We start from the raw sequence: 12587 nt of genomic DNA, 5'->3' as shown, positions 1-12587 counted from the left end.
TCGCCATTTCTAAACCGTTTGTCCAAATCCAGTGAAACCAACGCCGAAACCTTTGTCTCGAACCCCTGTTTCTGTTTAATCAACTTGAACATGGTTTTGACTATTGAAAATTTGGTTTCAAGCAGATTTGAATTCGAAGTTCTTTTGATCGTAGTTTCAGTTCTGTAGCTCCGATTTGATTGATTCTTTTTGCAAATTGAAGCTCTTCAGTTGAACTTTAAGTTTGGATCTTCTATTTGTAGTTTCACCCTTGCATCCTCGCTTGAGTGATTATGTATGCTATTGTTTGTTTGTGATAGAATTCCCAGAGTGCGCAGCGTGCTACTACGAGTCACTAGGTTTTGCGGACCATCAGCAAGGCAAGTAACACTTTGATCATACTCTTTTCCTACCCAGTTTTTATGCATTAGTTACAACCCTCAAACATTGCATGAGTAGGATCTCTTAACATGTGGGTTTTGGGAAGTAGATGATGAGGTAGAACCTATTACCTTTTTATTACCAAACCCTTGGGAGTTACTTCTACGTTATGCTTATATCCCCATGCAATGCTCGTAGACGTGGATTGGGTTTGAGTGTATCCATGACAGATGTGAGATTGTTAATTAATGGTTAACTTAAGGTGGCTACTTAAATACACATCTGGGTGGATTGGTTACGGGCACCTGGAGAATCTAGTGTTGTCCTAGGATATCCCGGAGTACCCGTGTGATCATCCTATGGTTCGCCACCCAGGCTCAAAGGGATCATAAGATTATTCATGCTAGAAACTTCCATGTGTAGCCACAAGCTATTATGGGATCTAGCATAGTGGAGTAAGTTGCATGACCTCTTCTAGTGGTAGGCTAGCAGATGTAGGGGATGTAGGTTGGTACGGTCTACCCGGGGTTAGAGTTAATGCTTCTGGAAAACTGTGTCTCGGTCATCCGTTTCTCAAACACCTTATAGTGAGAGAAATCTAACGAAGGAGATCATGTCTTGTGGGGAAAAGTGCGCCAACCTCTGCAGAGTGTACAAACTAATCATGGTTAGCCGTGTCCCTGGTTATGCACATCTTGAGTATCTGGATCTTGGATTATCATGTTGATCTCATCACTCTATTACTTAATTGTTGGGTTTTTAATTACTCTTTAATTGGGATTGAGTAGGAGGAACCTTCTCAGTGTTTAACAACTACCATGATAGTTAAATAAAATATATTCCTTTGTTTTCGGGAAAAAATGGCTTTTCGCAAAAACATTAAAACCGTAGAGCCTCCACCAGCCTCATATGCATGTAGTGATAGCATTTACTTGTTCATTGCTCTACTATGTTATCTTGCCAGCATATTCCATGTGCTGACCTGTTTCGGGTTGCAACATATGATGTTGCAGACTTTTCAGACAAAGAGTAAGGTGCGCTAGGTCGTTGCCGTGCACTCAGCTATGCCGTTGGAGTTGATGGACTCACTTTATCTTCCATGTCTTCCGATGTTACCTTATTTAGATGGCCTTAAGCCATATTTATTGTAATAGGTTCTCTCTTGAGACTGTCGATGTAATAGTGTGTGATTGCTACTCTATTATAAATCCTTCGGAGTATTGTGTGTGTAAGAATTACCGATCCAGGGATGACACTTATGCACAGAGATTTAACCGTTTGAGGTTGGATCGCTACAATAGCACATGATCACACTTAACCCAACGTCTTGGTCCGTGAAGGAGGTGCCAGTGCGGCGAACCAGGAAATCAGACTATGTGGCTTTACCACTCTCACTTAGCCATAGGAGTTTGATGATGGGGCTAGAAGATAGCCCCTAGTATGTACGCGGTTATCCTAATGCGGGTGCGTTACGTATGTGACCGGAAAAGCGGTCCTTCGTGTAACACGAAAACAATTGCTAAAGATTTTAATAAGTCGCCGAGTGGCTGACCAGCTCTCGCCACGTCATGACAGTCAGTTTTTTGCTTTCTCCACTGAGGTGCTTGACCGGACGAACCAGAAACACAATTGCAGTAGTTCTCCCCTTACTACCCTAGCCGAACAAATGGAACGTAAGGTAGAAAACACAGGAGCCGGGCAACCCAACTATTGACCAAAGACATGATTCAGAGCCGATGCATATAATGCCAAGCTCAGGATGCCGAATTGTGCTATGAAGCTATTCGGGCTTTTTTTGTGGTGACACATGTGTGGTCATATAGAGCCCCTGACATTTTGTACCGAGGTGAGTGAGACAATTGAGGAGACGGTATACAATCAATGAATAAAGGTGCTACCGAATAAAAAATGTTTTCACTGAAATCTGATTGATACGTCAAAACGTGGTCTTACAGAGGGCACCATAATCACCAAGGTCGTTTTACATGCCAGGGGTCTGAGAAGAAGGGAAAAGCTCTATACTGGTTCTAGAATAAAGTTTTGGTCTACAAAATCCTTTGTACCTCCTGCCGCACGCCTGCACCGCTTTCGCCTTGGAGAGAGAGAGATTCCTTGAGAGGAATCGTCTTCGGCTATTTGAAACCGGGCTCGAAAAGAGTCCTTGTAGGTCCGTTGGATGAATAGGTTTTAATTCACCTATGGTAAGAGAGAGAAAATAATTAAGGAAAAGGGGAAGGCCATATAGGGTCGAACCGTACTATGGGCCTATCCATATTGTGCCTCCACTCATGCCCAAGGTATTTTGAGTGCATAATTATGCATGCGTAGTACGAATTTCGCGGATGTGTGTGGCGATCGACGGGGGCGAAACTGCTAGTCCAGCTCTGGAATTGCCGAGCTGTCAGCAGGCGGAACTGACCGGTCTTGTTTAATGAAGGACGGCGGCTTGTCGGCCGGTGAGGTGTGCGGCTTGACCAGGCCGCTCTGTACTTCCGCCGCGATGGCCATAGTATGCTCCTCAGTGTGAAGGGAGCATTCCATGTTTCCATTGATTGTAATGACGCCATGTGGGTCGGGCATCTTGAGCTTTAGATAAGCATAGTGCGGGACCACGTTAAAACGGGCGAAAGCGGACCATGGGTTAAATTTTGGGGCGACTGACTCGACGGCATAGACGTCCCTTAACGAATGTTTGCACTCCTGCTTGGGGATGTGTGTGACATATATCATATTCACCGTTTTTACCTCGGGGGAAATTTCTTTTGTCCCCCCGTGTTTGGTGGGTGAGGCTCTTCGTCGTCATCCTCACTGGGTGGCCCTTTCCCTTTATGTTTGGCGTTAAGCTTGCCAGCCTGTTTAAAGACCCAACAGTTTCTGTTTGTATGATTGGCAGGCTTATCGGGGGTGACGTGAATCTGCCAAGTCCGGTCAAGTATTATCTCCAAACTAGATGGACCATCTCTGTTTCCTTTGAACGGCTTCTTCCATTGATCGGATTTAGGGCCGTTGAATCCAGCGTTAACCGCTGTGTCTTCGGTACTTTCGTTGTTGATTCGACGCTTGTGCGTGTTGCGTCGTGGTTTGCCATTGACGTCGCTGGCTTCAGAAGTGCCGGGGTCGCTGGTGCTATTGCTTCTGCGGGCTAGCCAGCTGTCTTCTCCCATGCAAAAGCAGGTCATTAGTGTGGTAAGGGCTCCCATGTATTTCAGTTTTTCTTGGCTGAGGTGTCGGGCGAGCCATTCGTCGCGGACGTTGTGCTTAAAGGCCGCGAGGGCTTCGGCGTCTAGACAATCAACAATTTGGTTCTTTTTATTAGGAACCTTGTCCAGAGTTTCCGGGCTGACTTGCCGGGTTGCTGGACTATGTGACCGAGGTCATCGGTGTCCGGGGGGCGTACATAGGTACCTTGGAAGTTGTGTCTAAAGGCATCTTCCAAATATTCCCAGCTGCCAATAGAATTTTCTAGGAGGCTATTTAACCAGTGTCGTGCTAGTCCCTTAAGTTTCAAGGGGCGATATTTAATGGCATGTAGGTCATCACTGCGAGCCATATGTATGTGGAGAAGAAAATCTTCAATCCAGACTACGGGGTCCGTCGTACCATCGTATGAGTTGATGTTCATGGGTTTAAACCCTTCTGGGACCTGGTGCTCCATTACTTCATCGGTGAAGCATAGAGGGTGTGTGGCTCCTTTGTATCGGGCAATGTCGCAACGCAGTTCCGATGAAGTTCGTATGTGATTTTCGGCCCGAGTGAGGTTGTGCTTGTCGCGCCAGGCCTGATGGCCGTCCTCTCACGCTGGGGCACGCCCCCTTGGTCCATAGATTGATCTGGTTTGACCGGCCCTATTGTCCAGGTCCTATCATAGGTCATATGTATATTCTAGAGCCGTTGTTCCCCTGCTTTTATGGCGAGGTGGTGCGGGCTGGTGCTCGGCTTGAGTTGTCGCTCTGTCCCGGCCACGCAGTGGTCAGTTAGCATCACGCGTTGGCGGTATGGGCTCCTGTGCCTCATCGTCGAATTAGGGTAGCAACTTGCGCTTCGGGTAGCTCTTTGTTGGGCGTTTGAGGCCGTATTCCTTGGCAGACAGGACATTAGTCCATCTGTCATTGAGTAAGTCTTGATCAGCTTGAAGCTGCTGCTGCTTCTTTTTCGGGCTTCCCGTGGTGGCGATTAGCCGGCGCTTAAAGCGCTCTTGTTCGAAGGGTTCCTCTGGCACGATGAAATCTTCGTCACCGAGGCTCACGTCTTCTTCGGGGGTCGGCAGGTAGTTACTATCCTTCGAACCCTCGTTCTCGACAAGATCGTTGGGGTTTACCTGCCCATCCTCCCAATCATCCTATTCGGATGTTGGCTCTACAAGGGCTTCAGGGTCTTCGGCATTATCTGGAGTATTATTGTCTTCGGTGCCGGTATTGCCGTCTTTGTCGCGACGCGGTTTTCAGCGGCGCCGCTGACGTCGGTGCTTCGGAGGGGCTTCGACAGGCTTGTTGTCGACCGGATTCTCCTTGCCGTCATCGCCATCCTCTTTGGGCGTGTCCACCATGTGCACGTCGTATGTGGAGGTGGCTGTCCATCGTCTGGTAAACGGAGGGTTTTGGCCTCGTTCGTCTCCAGCAACGTCGTCCATACCATCGATGTCTTTGGAGGCGTAGTCCAGCATGTCGGTTAGATCTTTGAATGTGGCTATGAAGTGGGTGGTGGGTGGGACGCAAAATTCCCCGCTCTCAGCCCCTAGTTTGGGTTAGGCGTAGTTCGGAAGCGATCCTTCCGTAATGGCGAGTGATCACATTAAGTCCAGGGCCTCGTTTAAAGGTGAGAGTTGGATAGAGAACCAAGAGTCCGTGGGGCTGTCTGGAGTCGGAGTCTCCTGGCGGCACCCGCTTGACACGGACTTCGAGATTTTGGACTTAGGGTCAGGCAGAGTATCCGGAGCTTGAGTGACAAGAGGAGTTCGGTTCGTCTTCAGGTTAGCCGATGATGTCGTCCCTCCGGATCTTTGGTAACAAGTTCCGTAATTGTAGAGAGTCCGGCGAGCTCTAAGCTCCCATCTTCCGACCTGACAGCCTACTCCGGATCTAAGGCCAGATCGGTGATCGGGGCCACGAACCCTTTGAAGATCAAATCTCCTCGGATATCAGCGACATAGTTTAGGTTTCTGAAACTGATCTGATGACCCGGGGCGTAGCTGTCGATTTGCTCGAGGTGGCCAATCGAGTTGGCACGCAGCACAAAGCCGTCGAATACGAAAAATTGGCCCGGGGGGAAATCTCCCCCGAAACAGCATCATTATTGATCGAAAGAGCCATCGAATCCTTTGTCGACGGCATAGAGGAACTCTCAATGAAAGCACCAATGTCAGTGTCAAAACCGGCAGATCTCGGGTAGGGGGTCCCAAACTGTGCGTCTAAGGATCGAAGGTAATAGGAGGCAGGGGACATGATGTTTACCCAGGTTTGGGCCCTCTTGATGGAGGTAAAACCCTACGTCCTACTTGATTGACTTTGATGAGTATAGGGGTTACAAAAGTTGATCTACCTCGAGATCATAATGGCTAAACCCTAGAGGTCTAACCTGTATGATTATGACTGCCTCTACGGACTAAACCCTCCGGTTTATATAGTTACCGGAGGGGGCTAGGGTTTGTACAGAGTCGGTTTACAGAGAAAGGAATCTTCATATTGGAACGCCAAGCTTGCCTTCCACGCCAAGGAGAGTCCCATCCGGACATGGGGAAGCCTTTTATCTTGTATCTTCACGGCCCACCAATCCGGCCCACGTCATATTGCCCGGACGCCCGGGGACCCCCTAATCTAGGACTCCCTCAGTCATGTCATCTTCACTCTATGGTTTTGTTTTGAAATGAATTTGAATTATGGAAATCAATATACAATATGAAAGTTTTGGGAAAGTCCTTTTATTCCCTCTCATTCAACTTTCAAAAAGTTTCAAATTTGCACTCAATTTCACACAATTAGTCGCACAACAGTCATATAAACAATCAAAATTGTTTATTTAATATAACATTGCAAAATTTAGAATTTTGGGATGTTACACATTTCTTTGGCATAATCCCATCACTAGACAACAAAAGTTTCAGCAAGAATGATTGAAAGAAGTGTTTGTGAGCCTTGATGAGGAGACATTCGTGTGTGTTAGCGAGTTACACTAGTATCATGTTGTATTTACACACCTTTCACCATCCTAATATATATTTTCATTGATCAAGAAAGAAAATTATTTTTCGTGCATTCCTGTCAAGCAAATGTTAACTAGAGGAAACTGAATGAAAGCTACTTTATTATTTTTTCTAGTTGAGCAAAAGCTTTGAATTGATTATCTTTGCTTAACTAACACCTGCATGATAACCATGCCATCACGACAACTATACTAAGTTTTTAGGTGAAGATGCGGAGAGATATCTAGGTGTACGGATCGTAAGTGAACCAAAACCTTCTCGTTATTTCGTTTTAAAAAATTGAGTTCCTTACAATTGGGTTTCTTTCTTTGTTGCTCGAGGAAGATTAAGGCTTATGCTTGGGCAGGTTGATGAGTGTCATTTCTATGCTCATCACACCATTGTTTAAACCGGTTTTATCTTGGAAAATTCTAGAAAATCACTTGGATATTACCTCTAATGACTAATGAATGAGAGATATCGCGAAATATTCTATTAATGTTAGTTTACACAGGCAAAGAGGCCATATATGCTGAAATTCAATCAATTAGGAGGAAAGAAGCAAAATGGAGAAAGAAGGAAATACGTTGGAGGCGCAACAAGTAAACTGAAGAGAAGATGGCATCTGGTAGTAGCCATCCACTCATGGGTTCGATAAACAGAGGGTCATGCCTTGCGGAATGGGAGGGAATACCTTTGTTATACAACCAGATCTCAAAGGGCATCTGAGGGAGTCCTGGATTAGGGGGTGTCCGGATAGCCGGACTATACCTTCGGCCGAACTCCTGGACTATGAAGATACAAGATTGAAGACTTCGTCCCGTGTCCGGAAGGGACTTTCCTTGGCGTGGAAGGCAAGCTTGGCGATACGGATATGTAGATCTCCTACCGTTGTAACCGACTCTGTGTAACCCTAGCCCTCTCCGGTGTCTATATAAACCGGAGAGTTTTAGTCCGTAGGACGAACAACAATCATACCATAGGCTAGCTTCTAGGGTTTAGCCTCTCTGATCTCGTGGTAGATCTACTCTTGTACTACCCATATCATCAATATCAATCAAGCGGGACGTAGGGTTTTACATCCATCAAGAGGGCCCGAACCTGGGTAAAACATCATGTCCCCTGCTTCCTGTTACCATCCGGCCTAGACGCACAGTTCGGGACCCCCTACCCGAGATCCGCCGGTTTTGACACCGACATTGGTGCTTTCATTGAGAGTTCCTCTGTGTCGTCACTTTTAGGCCCGATGGCTTCTCCGATCATCAACGGCGATGCGATCCAGGGTGAGACTTTTCTCCCCGTACAGATCTTCGTATTCGACGGCTTTGCACTGCGGGCCAATTCGCTTGGTCATCTGGAGCAGATCGAAAGCTACGCCCCTGGCCATCAGGTCAGGTTTGGAAGTTTGAACTACACAGCCGACATCCGCGGAGACTTGATCTTCGACGGATTCGAGCCACAGCCGAGCGCGCCGCACTATCACGCTGGGCATGATTTAGCTCTGCCGCCGAACAGTGCCCTAGAGGCCGCACCTGTGTCCGCTCCGACCCCTAGCTCGGAGCCGATCACACCAACCAAGGATGGGTGGTTAGACACCGCCTCGGGGGCTGCAATCTCTATGGTGATCGAGCCAAACACCAGCCCTATTCTCTGCGAAGCCGGTGACTCCAAGGAGCCGGACTCCTCTCTAGACTCCGAGCCCTCCGCGCCCCGACCGATCGAACCCGATTGGGCGCCGATCATGGAGTTCACCGCCACGGACATCTTTCAGCACTCGCCCTTTGGCGATATTCTAAATTCACTAAAGTCTCTCTCTTTGTCAGGAGAGCCCTGGCCGGACTATGGTCAGCAAGGTTGGGATGCGGATGATGAAGAAATTCAAAGCCCACCCACCACCCACTTCATAGCCACTGTCGATGATTTAACCGACATGCTCGACTTCGACTCCGAAGACATCGACGGTATGGACGCCGATGCAGGAGACGATCAAGAACCAGCGCCTATAGGGCACTGGAAGGCCACCTCGTCGTATGATATATACATGGTGGACACCCCAAAAGAAGGAAATGGTGATGGAACAGCAAAGGATGACCCCTCCAAGAAGCAGCCTAAGCGCCGGCGTCAGCGGCGCCGCTCTAAATCCCGCCAAAACAAAAACGGTGATTCTGGCACGGGGGATAATAACACCCCGGACAGTGCTGAAGACAACCACCTCCAGCAAGATTCAGCACAGGAGGATAGAGAAGCCAGGCCTCATGAGAGAGCGGCAGACAAAGAGGTCGAGGACGATAATTATATGCCTCCCTCCGAAGACGAGGCAAGCCTCGACGACGACGAATTTGTCGTGCCGGAGGATCCCGTCGAACAAGAGCGTTTCAAACGCAGGTTTATGGCCACGGCTAGCAGCCTGAAGAAAAAACATCAACAACTTAGAGCTGATCAAGATTTGCTAGCCGACAGATGGACTGAAGTCCTTGCGGCCGAAGAGTATGAACTCGAACGCCCCTCCAACAGCTACCCAAAGCGCAGGTTGCTACCCCAATTAGAGGAGGAAGCACTTAAACCTACATCACCAATGCATGATGCGGCCGACCGGCCACCCCGTGGCGGCGACAGAGAGGCCTCTTGGCCCCCCACTCAAGCCGCACCCCCGCGCCGCTCAAAAACTACCAAGGCATGGGAAAATGTGCCAGACCTGCGAGATATATTGGAGGACAAGGAAAGGAAAAAAAGATCGATCTACGTATCATGTGGGTGCCCCACGGCACGAGACGGTACTCATCACGCCAGATACTGTAAATCCGGCCGGGCCGAACACAGTAGACAAAGCTCGTTTGAGCCGCATCGTGATGTAGCCCAATACAGAGGCGCCGCACACCCACTATGCTTCACAGATGAAGTAATGGATCATCAAATCCCCGAGGGTTTCAAACCCGTGAACATCGAATCATACGATGGCACAATAGATCCTGCGGTATGGATCGAGGACTATCTCCTTCATATCCACATGGCCCGCGGTGATGACCTGCACGCCATTAAATACCTCCCACTCAAGCTTAAAGGACCAGCCTGGCATTGGCTTAACAACTTGCCAGCAGAATCAATTGGTTGTTGGGAGGACCTGGAAGCCGCATTCCTCGACAATTTCCAGGGCACTTATGTGCGACCACCAGACGACGTTGACCTAAGCCACATAATTCAGCAGCCAGAGGAATCGGCCAGACAATTCTGGACACGGTTCCTAACCAAGAAAAATCAAATCGTCGACTGTCCGGACGCAGAGGCCCTAGCAGCCTTCAAGCATAACATCCGCGACGAGTGGCTTGCACGGTACCTAGGACAGGAAAAGGCGAAATCTATGGCAGCCTTCACGACACTTATGACCCGCTTTTGCGCGGGAGAAGACAGCTGGCTAGCTCGCAGCAATAACATGACCAAGAGCCCTGGTAATTCGGATACCAAGGACAGCAGTGGCAGGTTGCGTCGCAACAAGCAAAAGCGCCGCATTAACGGCGACAATGCTGAGGATACGATAGTTAATGCCGGATTCAAAGGCTCTAAACCCGGTCAGCGGAAAAAGCCATTCAAAAGAAATACTCCGGGCCCGTCTAGTTTGGACCGAATACTCGACCGCTCATGCCAGATACATGGCACCCCCGAAAAACCAGCCAATCAAACCAACAGGGATTGTTGGGTGTTCAAGCAGGCAGGCAAGTTAAATGCCGAAAGCAGAGACAAGGGGCTGCATAGCGATGACGAGGAGGAGCCCCGGCCGCCGAACAACAGTGGACAGAAAGGTTTTCCCCCACAAGTGCGGACGGTGAACATGATATACGCAACCCACGTCCCCAGGAGGGAGCGGAAGCGTGTGCTAAGGGACGTATACGCGATGGAGCCAGTCGCCCCAAAGTTCAACCCATGGTCTTCCTGCCCGATCACTTTTGATCGAAGGGACCACCCCACCAGCATCCGTCATGGCGGATTCGCCGCATTGGTTCTAGACCCAATTATTGACGAATTTCACCTCACTAGAGTCCTTATGGACGGCGGCAGCAGCCTGAACCTGCTTTATCAGGATACAGTGCGGAAAATGGGCATCGATCCCTCGAGGATTAAACCCACCAGAACGACCTTTAAAGGCGTCATACCAGGTGTAGAAGCCAACAATACAGGCTCAGTTACACTCAAAGTGGTCTTCGGATCTCTGGATAATTTCTGAAGCGAGGAGTTAATCTTCGACATAGTCCCGTTCCGCAGTGGCTATCACGCACTGCTCGGGCGAACCGCATTTGCCAAGTTCAATGCGGTGCCGCACTACGCATACCTCAAGCTCAAGATGCCAGGCCCTCAAGGTGTCATCACGGTCAATGGAAATACCGAACGCTCTCTCTGAACGGAGGAGCACACGACGGCTATCACAGCGGAAGTACAAAGCAGCCTCTCAAGGCAATTCTCCAGTCCGGCCATTAAACGTCCGGACACCGTCAAGCGCGCCTGGAGTGACCTACACCAAGACCGCCCGGCACGTTCAGAGCAAGCGTAACAATGCAGCCCCAACCCCAGCCCTTGCGAACTTGCGAAACCAGTGTTGCGCGTACATAACTGCACTCTGGAAATACCATGGGCACAGGGGGAGGGGCACCATCACGGCACGCCTGAAATGTTGCTTAAACCGCACTAGGGCTGCCGATTTCTTAAATTTCTCTTATTTTTAGGACTCCATTCTTCGGAAGGCTTGTCCGGTAGTACAATTGCCGCACAAACGATACAACCAGGGAAGCAGAAAGCTACGCCGCACTACGGAAATCTAAGGTGGTCTCTATAATGAGCAGTATACCTGTTTCGCATAACATTCCGCAGCTCGCCCCTGGAAAGGACATATTTGATAGTCCCATCTTTTGCTTATCGCACTATTTGTATCGTTCTGCTTTGTTCGCAGCTTTTTTAAATAAACAATGCATAGATTCCGTCTATTATTGCATTACCTCTTTTTTACGAATATATGTTCATTAATGGCATGTTGCACCCGTACACTTTGGTACGGCCAATACGCCAGGGGCTTAAGTACCCCACAACATGGTGTGAGAAGTCCGAACACTTTCACAAGTGCGGCACCCCGAACTTATAGCATTATATGCATCGGCTCCGAATCATGTCTTGGGTCAATAGTTAGGTTTGCCCGGCTCCTATGTTTTGGTACCTTACGTTCCGTTATATCGGCTAAGGTAGCACTAGGAGAACTACTGTGATTGTGCCCCAGTTGAGCTGGGCTAACCACCTCAGTATAGAAAGCTAAAACTGACCGTCATGATGAGGCGAGAGCTGGTCACTGTTCGAGAGGTTTTCGAGTCCCTAAAGACTTATGCCGCTTAGAGTGAGGAGTCGGCTTTGTCCGGCCTAGGCGTGGATAGCACCCCGAACTCGGTCTTCCGAACACTAGGGGCTTCGCCAAAATTTAAAATTATAGAATTCTATGGCTAAGTGAGAGTGTTCAAGCATTATAGTCCGATTGCCTTGTTCGTTGTGTTGAGCGCCTCTCTCGAAGGACCCAAGAATGGGAAAAAGAGCGCTCATGTTTATCCCGAACACCCCAGCACTCATGCCATGGGGGCAGAAGCCGACGACTCGCCATCTCTCAAATTTGATAAACGGACGCATAGAAGGTAATATTTTAAATTCAAAAAGCATTGCTTAGCGCACATGAACAAGTTTTCAGCGCACAGGACAAAACGAGCGAGTTCACTGAAAAATTACATTCATGGAACATTCATCCGCCACAAGGCGGGAACCCTTCAGAACGCCCTCATAATACATCTCGGGCTTGCGATGCTCCTTGCCTGGTGGTGGCCCGTCCTTCACAAGCTTCTCAGCATCCAGCTTGCCCCAGTGCACCTTCGCGCGGGCAAGCGCCCTACGGGCACCCTCGATGCATATGGAGCGCTTGATGACTTCGAGCCTTGGACATGCCTCCACCAGCCGCCTCACCAGCCCGAAGTAGCTCCCAGGCATGGCCTCTCCAGGCCACAACCAGACTATGAGGGCCTTCATG

The sequence above is a fragment of the Triticum dicoccoides genome, chromosome 4A (assembly GCF_002162155.2).
Source record: "Triticum dicoccoides isolate Atlit2015 ecotype Zavitan chromosome 4A, WEW_v2.0, whole genome shotgun sequence".
Taxonomy (NCBI): domain Eukaryota; kingdom Viridiplantae; phylum Streptophyta; class Magnoliopsida; order Poales; family Poaceae; genus Triticum; species Triticum dicoccoides.
This window is presented reverse-complemented; position numbering follows the sequence as displayed.